At 39.8% G+C, this 11081-nt stretch overlaps 1 protein-coding gene across 1 annotated transcript in view; it reads right to left on the reverse strand.

Annotated features, from left to right (window-relative positions):
* The window catches only part of LOC140237665 (uncharacterized), a 35529-nt gene extending 27693 nt beyond the window's left edge, over positions 1-7836 (reverse strand). Inside the window, exon 1 of the mRNA XM_072317590.1 lies at positions 7669-7836. The gene's annotated coding sequence lies outside the window, so the exon portion shown is untranslated. The remainder of the gene's footprint in view (positions 1-7668) is intronic.
* Positions 7837-11081: the final 3245 nt, after the last annotated feature.

Here is an 11081-nt window from a genome sequence, read left to right on the forward strand (position 1 = left end):
AATAGACACAGTCACAACACAGTGTTGCCTACTTGGTAGCAATATCATATACATCACATACACCTGTACACTATGTATTGTGCAGGGTTTTTATTTTTGCAAATTTAGCAAGTACATTGTAGGGGGAGCTGTAAAAAAAAAAAATGAACAACAACATGCATATTTTCACTTTTACAAAATTTCATGTCCTGAATCCCAATTGAAAATGGCATGGAATTAACTATAAACCCTTCAGTGCAATGTTGATCTTTTTATTGACTTCCATTTTGTACATTTCCTGGTGCTGCCAGGGTGTAGGTCTACAAATTTCAGTGCGACACACTTGGGAAAGCATAAAGCTCTGAACATTGCACTGACAAGAATCAGGATGTTCATGTAGGCCTACACTTGAGACAGATTGATTCAGGTCAAAATAACTGATGCCAGGGAGGTGAGTGGTTTCCCCTCACCTCCCTGCTGATGCTAAGGACAACAGTGACACATTAGATTCTCTTTGTTCTGAAGGAAGTAGCTCTACAAACAGGACCTCGACAGAAGAGTTTAAAGGTGAAAGTACGGAAAGATATTGACTTTATGTAAGGAGCTTACCAAGAAGAGGCAGAATGAACTCCCAGATATTAATACCTACTGAGATGATCTGACATCACTACTGGAGATTTTCTGTGAAACCATGATGGGATGGCCTGCATGCTGTGTACACCATACTGACAACTGATGAAAAACACAGCATCAGATTGAATCCCAGCTACCACCAAAATATTTGGCTTTCACCCCCAGTTCTCTCCATCCCCTTTCTTCTGAACTGGAATATGAAAAGGCCACTGAGCTCTAAATCTGCTCAAGAAGGGAAGAGTGTTGAGGATTGAGGGGGAGGGAAGGGGAGGGGAGAGAAAGGGGATGACTCAGGGTACTGGCATTTCCACAACAGTAGCTGTTGTCTGCTTACTTGTTAGGGGAGCCTACCTGCCATGAAGCCATCTAACGATTCACATAAAAAAAAAAAAACAACATTTACAACAACACAAATACACACACACACCTGCACACGCTCACACACACACACACACACACACACACACACACACACACACACACACACACACACACACACACACACACACACACACACAGGTGAAATCTATAAACCACATTGGTCAGGATGATCCTAAGCAGTGGTTTGGTGTCCCTGGGGTTCACTATTTCTGGCACTACCACTCAGAATCTAGTTGGGGATATTGCAGTTGATTTTGTTTGAAAAGATGTTCTCCCCCATCCCCATCCCCTCCCCTCCCCCAACCCCCATGAGGTGTCTGGGAGAGGTCAGTGTCAAAGTAATCTCTCACAAACATCTCTGCTCCGAAGGCTGCTGCATGCGGCTTAACTTGTTTTTGTCACCAAAGTTGGCTGGACCATCCATCCTTACATCCTGTGGTCTCACTCTAGGTTTACTGAGTATTCAACACGACAAGTTTCCGTTCCCTTTGTCAAAAGTTCTCAGTATTTCTCTCCGTCTTTCCGGCAAATCAAAAGAAATGGTTGACAGCTTCTTGAGTTCTGCATAAATACAGCTTTCCGTTCAAGCAGATAGTAATGGTTAAAATTATTGGAAATAAACTGCTCGTTTACAGCATTAAAACACACACACACACACACACATGACTCTATTTTCAGTAGAAAAAAGACTTCATGGCCTCATGGCCTCAAAATTTCAGAGCTGAAGGCATAATATGCATGTGTGGACACACAAGATTCAAGTCATTGGTTTTATGCTGTTGAATCAACACGTGCAAGAAAGTTGTAAACTACAGTATGTACAATTGTAAGTGTTTTGAACTTGAAAGTAAGAATTGTATATAAACATAAATTTGATCATAACATCAAATGAATAGAAAGCTTTATGACCTGAACTTAACCTGTTGAGGATGGGCTGATTTTGCTACAACACACATTTCCCATAGACATCTGCTTGAGCATACTCGAGACTCATCTTCAACGGGTTAATAACAAGAAAATGACACAAAATAGGAGACAGTGTATGCATTCCATAATAAAATCCTGTCACTACAAACAAAATTTGAGATATCTACTCTTATATTCAAAAGATTTGAAGCACAGTGGTGGTTCACAAATAGGCCTACAGCTTCCTTTTGTTTTTATTTGCTCTGTGATGTTGAATGAAAGCTACTGAGGAAATACGAGAGAGAGAGAGAGAGAGAGAGAGAGAGACGGTCTATCGGATTTAACAAGTTACTAGCAGAGCACTAGTAACTGTCAACAAAACACTTTGAAGATGTGTTCACCTGTATAGGCCTTTAAACTGTACAAGTTTTAGGATAAAAATAACAATTTCATTGGGGATTACAGAAAGCACGCTATTCACTCGTAGAATCGCCTTCTCTACTACGGTACTTGTTACTCACGGTTTCTTAAAGAGATCTTGGGACAATAAACTAGCCCCTCCTTCAGTCAAGCCCTAATCCAGCTCCCAAACATTTTTTTTTTTTTTTTTTTGCAAGACATGGGTTACAAAGGAGATTGATCAGCTAGCTTCAAAAGGACCACTGAGTCAAGAAAGTGTGGGAGGGAAATTAAATGAAGCAGTCTGTAAAGCAGATAATGGTGACAAACAGACCCTCAAAAACAATGAACGGCTGCAGAATCCTGGAAAGGAAAGTTTCTGTAAGTTGAATCGTAGGAGTAAAAGTGAAAGAGAGGGAGAGAGTGGTAGAATTCCTGAGAGCCACTGAAGTAAAGTGTAAGACTTGTTTGACGTCACATGGGGAGAGGACAAAACTAAAAGGAAAGTACAGTTACCATGTGTATCATGACGCATTCTCCTTCATATGCACTACAAAATTGCAGTCAAATTCATTAGCAACTTGCACTGTGTTGACATTGGCTAGAGTTTGAAAAAGACAGAACAGTTGCATGTTCTCCATTTCTAAAGTTTATAAAAAACACACAGTTTTTAATTTGCAGTCAACAAGCATAATTTTCTTCTAAACAACATCTTAAAGATCTACATTTTACAAGGTTTTAAGGAAATACACTGATGAAAATACAGAATGTATTGCCTGATTCAGGGAAACAGGAATTGTAATACATATTGGGGAGAGGAAATAGTGCTACACGTGTAAGTGCTTTTGTTATGTCCTTTTTTTTTACAGAAGAAAGCAGTAACACTTCGGTGCGTCGATATGGACAAGGAGAGCAAGCAGTGGAAGAATGCGATTTGTTTTCTTTGGAAACTATTAACTGCTGCTGCATTTTATATCCCCCAACGACATGCTTCCATTAACTGCTCTCACACCCAGTACTTGCTGAATGACACATTTGGAGAAACATATTCACAGTAGTTGACACACCTACATTGTCAGACTCTACACCTCCCTGATGCTCCATCGCCATGCCTGATTGTGTTATCACATGATGTCGCACTTCTCGCCAATCAGGCTTCGTTCAGACAAGTCATAGGAAGGCTTTGTTCACACAGGTCTCAGTCATCACGTCATAAGGAACTGTCTAGCCAATAAATGGCACATCCTGCTTATAGTATGCTGGAATACTCCTGAGACCTGGCATATGAACCATCTATAGCTATACCCTTTTAAGAATGACGCCAAAGTATCTACTCATGATGGAAACTGATTGGTACTTCCAAAAGCATGGAATATCTGGAAGCAGCCAACCTCCTGGAATCGGGACACTGCTATGAGAACAGGAATAAAAGTGTGACGTCACTGATAAATCCTATGATTGTAATCTCCCAATGACGTCAAATTGTTTTGCCCTTAATTGGTTGCTTTTGTGATATCTAGTCGTGATTAACCTCATTCATCAGCATTTGAGTTCTGGTTATCACACTGTAATTACAGTGACCATCCTTTTCAAAACAAGTTTGAATAGATTAACATTGTAAACAAAAATGTACTGTATCAAATCTGATCATTATCTGCAAGTTTTGGTGAGCAAATTTGAACAATTCATTGGACTATTCTGATCAAGCTTAACTGCACATAAACAAGAAATAATCTGATAGTTTTAACAAAAAAAAAAATAGACACACAACTTATATTATTTATAATGCTACACTGAGCATACAATTGTTTTTCTCTCTCTCATTAAGGGTTGACATGACAGCTCCATTAAGCCATTCTACATTTCGTATACTTTGCACAAGAATAAATCTAAAACAAAGATGATGTTTATGTTGGTCAGATATTTGGTATCACACTAGTTTTACAATGTAAAATATCACCACAGGGATATGCATTGTAAGTGTAGCTTCATGGACAAGCTGCTATCACGATTACAATGTATATCTTCAGGGTTCAAGGTTCAAGGCTATTATTGACAGCAAGATTATCATGAGGTATTGTATATCTCACATTCAAGACCTTTTATACACCTTTCATTGCTAGACAGCTACCTTAAAACTAAAGCACAAAATCAACAACTGATACCCACCGCCACAGTGCACTGTATTCTAACCCCACAAGTTTGGTTTTTTTGTCCATTTTTCTTCCCTGGCATACAAATATTCACTAACTCTCAGTCACTTGGCAGTATTATGTTCTTGTATGTTGTCATGTGATTCTCTCTGGTTGGGCATCTAAAAGCTTGAGAGTTATATCTACAGTTCGACCTCGATTATCCGGCCTCCTTTTATCCGGAAATCTCTATTATCTGGATGCGTTCACACAGTGAAGGACTTCTTTTTTAATCCAAAAATTGAGAAAAAACAGTGACTTTCATGGATCTATTTCACTAATTTCATGAGATGTGCATGATAGGTTTCTCAATATCTAATGAGGTAAAACATTTATGATTTTCACATAAAGATATACTTTATTTTTGTGAAGAAGGGACTACAATTTTGCGCAGGCTAGCATAGATTACACCACCGTTATGGGGTACGCTACCTGCCTAGCTGCCAGTGCACTGGGACGGCAGCTTGGAGGGCAGCTATATACATTGTACATTAACATTGTGTCTCCCATATCCGGCCAATTCGCTTATCTGGATGAGCGCCGGTCCCGACATGGCCGGATAATCAAGGTCAAACTGTACTAGATACTTTAATCAACATCTTGTACTACATGTACATCAGTGCCGATACACGTGTATATAAGAGTTTTGCACACCACAGAACATGGGACGTGCCATGCACACTAAAAAACAAAACACAACAATACAAAACAATTAAAAAAAAACAGTTTTGAGGGGACATTAAAGATAATAAAAAGTTTTGGCACCTCAAAAGTGTCCTTGAATTTCCTTGTCTTAGTTTGTGTTTCAGGTTAAAGTACCTTTCATATAACTAACACTGTGAGACTTACTCGCCCCAAAGTGCTCTCATGTCTTAGTAATCATGCAATTAACTGCGACCAGCAGCCCCATACACATAGCGTAATCGGGCTTCGCATTGTAGCATTCAGGATCATGACAGATTTAGTATTGCAGGGTAAATGTCAACTTAAAATCCCATAAATTCTTCAATTTGAAGACTTACCAATTAAGTTGAAGTATTGAAAACAGGCTTTGGGCAACGTTTGGTTCTGCCTATAGTCCTTTTCTGTTCGAATTGATGACTGAATGTGACTCGGTCGACAGGACCTCAGGAGAGCTACATACAGTACACTGAATACTGATACAGCCAGTGCATGCGAACACATCGCATGCACACAAATTTCAAATCCATGAACGGATAAGATGTTTGTGTGCGCATGCGCTGGCCATGGTATCCAGTGTATGTAGCTCTCCCAAGGTCTTCTCGACCGAGTCACATTCAGTCATCAATTCGAACAGAAAGGGACTATTGGCAGAACCAAACGTTGTTCGAAGCCTGTTTTCAATACTTCAACTTAATTGGTAAGTCTTCAAATCGAAGAAATTTTTGGATTTTAAGTTGACATTTACCCGCGATACTAATTCTGTCACGATCCTGAATGCTACAATGCGAAACCCCATTACGCTATGCGTATGGGGCTGCTGGTCGCAGTTAGCTATGCGTACAATGGGCTGCACGCTGCTGGTCGCAGTCAGTGGTTTCCTACAATATTTATCGACGCTGTACAGCGTCGGCTCTGTTACGAAACCATTATTGCATGATTACTAAGACATGAGAGCACTTTGGGGCGAGTAATTCTCACAGACAACGTACTTTAACCTGAAACACAAACCGAGACAAGGAAATTCAGGGAAGCTTTTGAGGTACCAAAACTTTTTATTATCTTTAACTCCCCCATGTTTAAACAGTGTGGCAAAAAAAATAGTTACTTTTTTTTTCTTAACCCGTTCACTACGGGAACCTGGTCAGCTTTGTATTAGTCTATGATGATTTCAGAATTCAGTATGGAATGGGGTTAATTTGGTTTTGTCAATGCACAGCAGAATTCAGTGTAACTGGGTCAAACAATTTACCATGCCTCTCCTACAAGAGCTAGAAAAACACAATCTGGATCTTGCTGTTGTGCGACAGATGGTTTAATAATGGCGCTACTCATCATCTGGGGAATCCATTATCAAGAGGCAAGCTCCTAACTTGCTTCACATGTTGCACAAAAATGTACCTCACTTATTCATGCCACGTGAACATATGGGGGGGGGGGGACTTGGCATGTTGCAGAATATTTGAGCACACTGAAGAATTATCAAATGATAGTGCATACAGTCACTACTCATGTATTTCATTAATTCAAACCCCAAAATATCATCAGTTTCATCATCAATTTTGTTAAATGGTGTATCTTAGTGTATTTAGAGAGAATACTGGTCAGGATATATTTTTTTCTTTAATCCCACTTAAGAATACTGAGTCAGAGAGAACCTTCTGAAAGTCGTAGTCAGCAGGGCAGTACTCTGCATACAGTGTGCCATCGCTGACTTTGATGAAGAAGGCTTAGAAGGATAAATGGTTGATATAAACTTTGCTGATCAGTCACTTTGTAACCACTAGTTTCATTAAAAAAAAAATGCTATAATAGTACCGGTAATGACAACTTTTGGATAACTATTGTTGTTTTAACACAATGAGAATCAGTGTACTTACAAGTTGTATAATAGACTGAGAAGGTAAGAATGACCCAACACAGTAATAGCCACATAGTATTGTCACTCAGTATCAACTTACATGTAGTTAGCATTTGCATTTTGTTTTTCCAAAGGAGTAACGTGTTACAATGTTTTTTTGTTTTTTTTTAACTTGTGAGTTGAGGAGAGAACTTCTGGTTCTGTCATGAGGGAAAGATAAAAAAAAAAAAATCTATCATAGAATAGGTTAAAGCCAGGTGGTAGGCAGACATCAGACATCATGGAAATGCATGTATAACCAAAAAGAAGTGATAAATTGTCAAAATAAATATAGGCCTAAACCAAAGATAAACAGCAAATTAATTCAAACTCCTGAATCATGTTAATACAGTGATCCATATAGTAAAATTAGTGCGAGTGTCACTCAGTCAGAGCAAAAGAGAGCTATGTACCAGGCATGAATATCAAAGAGCATTGTACAACAACAAAGCCAGGCAACGGCAGCAAACGGACGCAGTGCAGTGCAGCGTCAAATGAACAAACATCCACGGGCAAAGCCTGGCGGCAACAATGCCGGGATACCGCAGAGACGCAACTTTGGAAAAAACTTGTATGTTCTTCGAATTATCTACTCACCTTCATTTCGGAAAGAGCTGTGGATTTATTCAGAACATCGCACTATTTCTGCACGTCCCAAAGTACAGTCCACGCCAGGAAAGGCGTCTTTTTTTGCCCGAAATAAAGTGGCAGACCTCGCACAATAGCATTATCACCACGTCAATTCAATAACAACACCGCATTTCATACCAATTGTTAAAATTGAACCAATCAATAAACACGGAGCGTGGTCTCGTTTCACGGGCGATACTATGTATATGACTGTGAGCAATTCCGTCGTAGAGGGCAGTAAAGTGCAGAGCAGTAAACGCGTCATTATGCATGTTGTGATTGTACCATGATGATTGCACATAGAAAGAAAATTCCCCCTTTAATTTTGGTCGGGTTGTATGATACCCGTTTTCAGCCTATGAGAGTTTCGGCGTAACATATCATATGCATGATAGGTCGTACGCCTAAAATGTCTGAGATACGGCTGCTTTTGAAATATAGCTTTATCTGCAACGACATTATCTATAAATCTTATGAAATTTCTGTCTTTTTATTAGAAACCTAAGAGTTAGGAAATACTTGTGCTACACTCTAACCAAGCACTCTTTCTTTCTTTTTTGTTATTTCTCTTCACTGTGTCTTTACTCTTTCTCTTTCTATAACTATGTCAAAGCATGTGAGTATCCAATCCCTACCGGTATTCATTTTCTGAGTTTATTCTTTTCTTTTCCTCCTCCTCCTCCTCCCCCCCCCCCCCTCTCTCTCTCTCTCTCTCTCTCAAAGAGCAGCTCAATTTCTCTTTAATTTTTTCTTTGCTTTTTCATATATATATATATATATATATATATATATATATATATATATTACAAGAATTGTTTAAGCTCTAACAACATAACTACGTATAAGGTCTACAGGACAATAAAGGCCATCATTTATTGATACGTGAGATATAGATATAGGCCTATGATAGATGTCAGGTTTTCTGTTTGTTGATTTATTTGTCCAACGGCAGCAGCAGAATTAAATGAATTTACAAAGAAAATGCGTCGAGCAATGATTCATTATCAATGAAATAGCAATAGCAGTTAATTATTTTCTCCCAGCGAAAGTAAATGCAAAACCTTGGTTAAGAATTAAAAAAAAAAATGTACAATTACGGATTATCATACACAGCGATCCGTTACGACAAGAAATGTTTCACATTTTGAGTTTGCTATTACCGCATCTCAAGGCTATATCATATTTATTATCGCAGGGAAGATGGGAACTCTAAAAATTATACTCCAGTATTATGTGATTACGAAATCTAACTATACAATGACCATGACTTGTATACATGATAAAACAGACTTGTATAGTGCTTGGTGTGCAATGGCAATCATGAAAATATCACCAAGAGGTGGCGCTGTATTACTATTCTACATGAGCATGATGAGAAGCATGCTACGATACCAGCTTACTTTTCTTTATCGCATTGCCAACTTTACAGGTACTGGATTGTCATGAACATCTGTAGGTCTCAAGTACACAGTCAATGTAACTGAAATAGAAATCGCATTATGAAATACAATTACAATATATTTTGTTTTCTCTAGATAGCAAATCGAAGCAAAATTTGTCTCTTGCAGGGGCCGCGGAACCGGGGGGGGGGGGGGGGTGGCTGGGGGCTGCAGCCCCCCCCCCCCCCACACACACACACAGACACACACTTTTGTCTCGTGAAAAAAAAAAAAAGAAAGAAAGAAAAAAAAAAAGGGGGAAAAATCGGGGAAAAAATTTTAACACCCATGAATTTGAATTTCCAAAGATTTCGCCCTTACATAAAGTTCCCGTTCAAGCACCGGCGTAGCAAAAAAAAAAAAAAAAAAAAAAAAAAAAAGATAAAAGGGGGGGGGGGGGGGCGATGGGGGCGGTCGCCCCGGGCCCTTAAGATTCTGAATAATTCTGAGTGCACAAGACTTATCACTTACATTCCGAAAAATCAATAGTTTCCTTATGTACAAGGGGAATATCCCCTTTTAATCAACCCTTTCCTCTCTAAGTTCCCACGATCATTTTTTTTTATAATTTCCCAAATATTCCATGAAATACATGTGTATGCGTATACGAGATATCTGAATTTCAGCTTTAAATAGGCTAAAGCTCCCTCGTACGGGAATGGTGGGGATAGCACTCTCCCACGCTTTCTCCCTGTTCCCCCCCCCCCCCACCGCCCTGTGCATACAAGGTAGTAGACTATACATACACTTTGAGTTTTGAAAATAAAACTATATGCCACAAAATGTGTGCACCAAAACGTTTAACTGCAATCAGAAAATACAGAATCTCCTTCATGTAGGAGGGGTAATAGGGCTTATCCCCTCCCACATCCTCCTGCTATGTCTTCTTCCACAGACTTGCTACACTTCTCTGATTGACAAATTTCCAACAAAAGTGTGAGCCAGATCGTTGAATTTCATGCAGTTCTAAAAATGAAAAAGCTCCCTCGAAAATGGGAGACGTATCTTGCCACCATCCCATTAACAAGGTCCACTCTATAGACTTAGTACACTTTGGGTAATGACAATTTCCGAATTTCCCACAAAAAGTGTGCTTCAGATCGCTTTATTTCAATTCTAACAACGCAAAAGCTCCTCCCCCTCTACCTCATTAGACTTTGTACATACACACAGATGATGCACACGCGGAATAAGAACTAAATGCCGTGATATTGCCATACGATTGCTGTTAACACTTTCCTGAAAAAACCTAATTTCATTTCCATTATTCTTTTTTTTGGGGGGGGGGGGGGGAGGGGAGCTAGAAAAAATTCCAAGTATTGCACCCAAAGTTTGCACCAGATCGCTGATTTCAGGTCTGAAAATGTAAAATCACATTCGTGTGGGAGGAGAAATATCCCTTATGTACACCCTCGTGTGCATGCCTTTTCTGTTTGATTGCTTAACAGACAGCGTTCATGAAATTCATTGTAAGAATTAATAAAAGAAGTTTATTTAAATGGTACCACTTTATAGGCAAATTGTTCTATAATAATCCAAGTGGGCTGTTTCAAGTCGATAAAACACGCAAAAACATGCATCAAATTGCACCATTTACAACACCAAAAAGCAAAAAGTTCTCACCGTGGGAGGGGGGGGGGACACCCCCTCTCACACCCCCCCCCCCCTCGCTCGCTCCGCTCGCTCGGGCTCGGTCGCTTCGCTCCCTCGCATAGTAACCCCCCAAGATCATATCCTGGTTACGCCGGTGCGTGTAAGCGGGGGCGGGGGGGGGGGGGGGGGGGCCTTGACCTTGACTTGACACCCCCCGGTCCCGCAGCCCCCCCCCCCCCCTCCTACACTGAAAAACGTTCCGCGGCCCCTGTCTTGAAAGTGTAACTGTGTGTCCAATGTATCTGAAGTGTTTCATGATTTTAATCATAGTGACTTAATTTTCGCTGT

This window comes from Diadema setosum, chromosome 14, assembly GCF_964275005.1.
Source record: "Diadema setosum chromosome 14, eeDiaSeto1, whole genome shotgun sequence".
In the NCBI taxonomy this organism is placed as follows: Eukaryota; Metazoa; Echinodermata; class Echinoidea; order Diadematoida; family Diadematidae; genus Diadema; species Diadema setosum.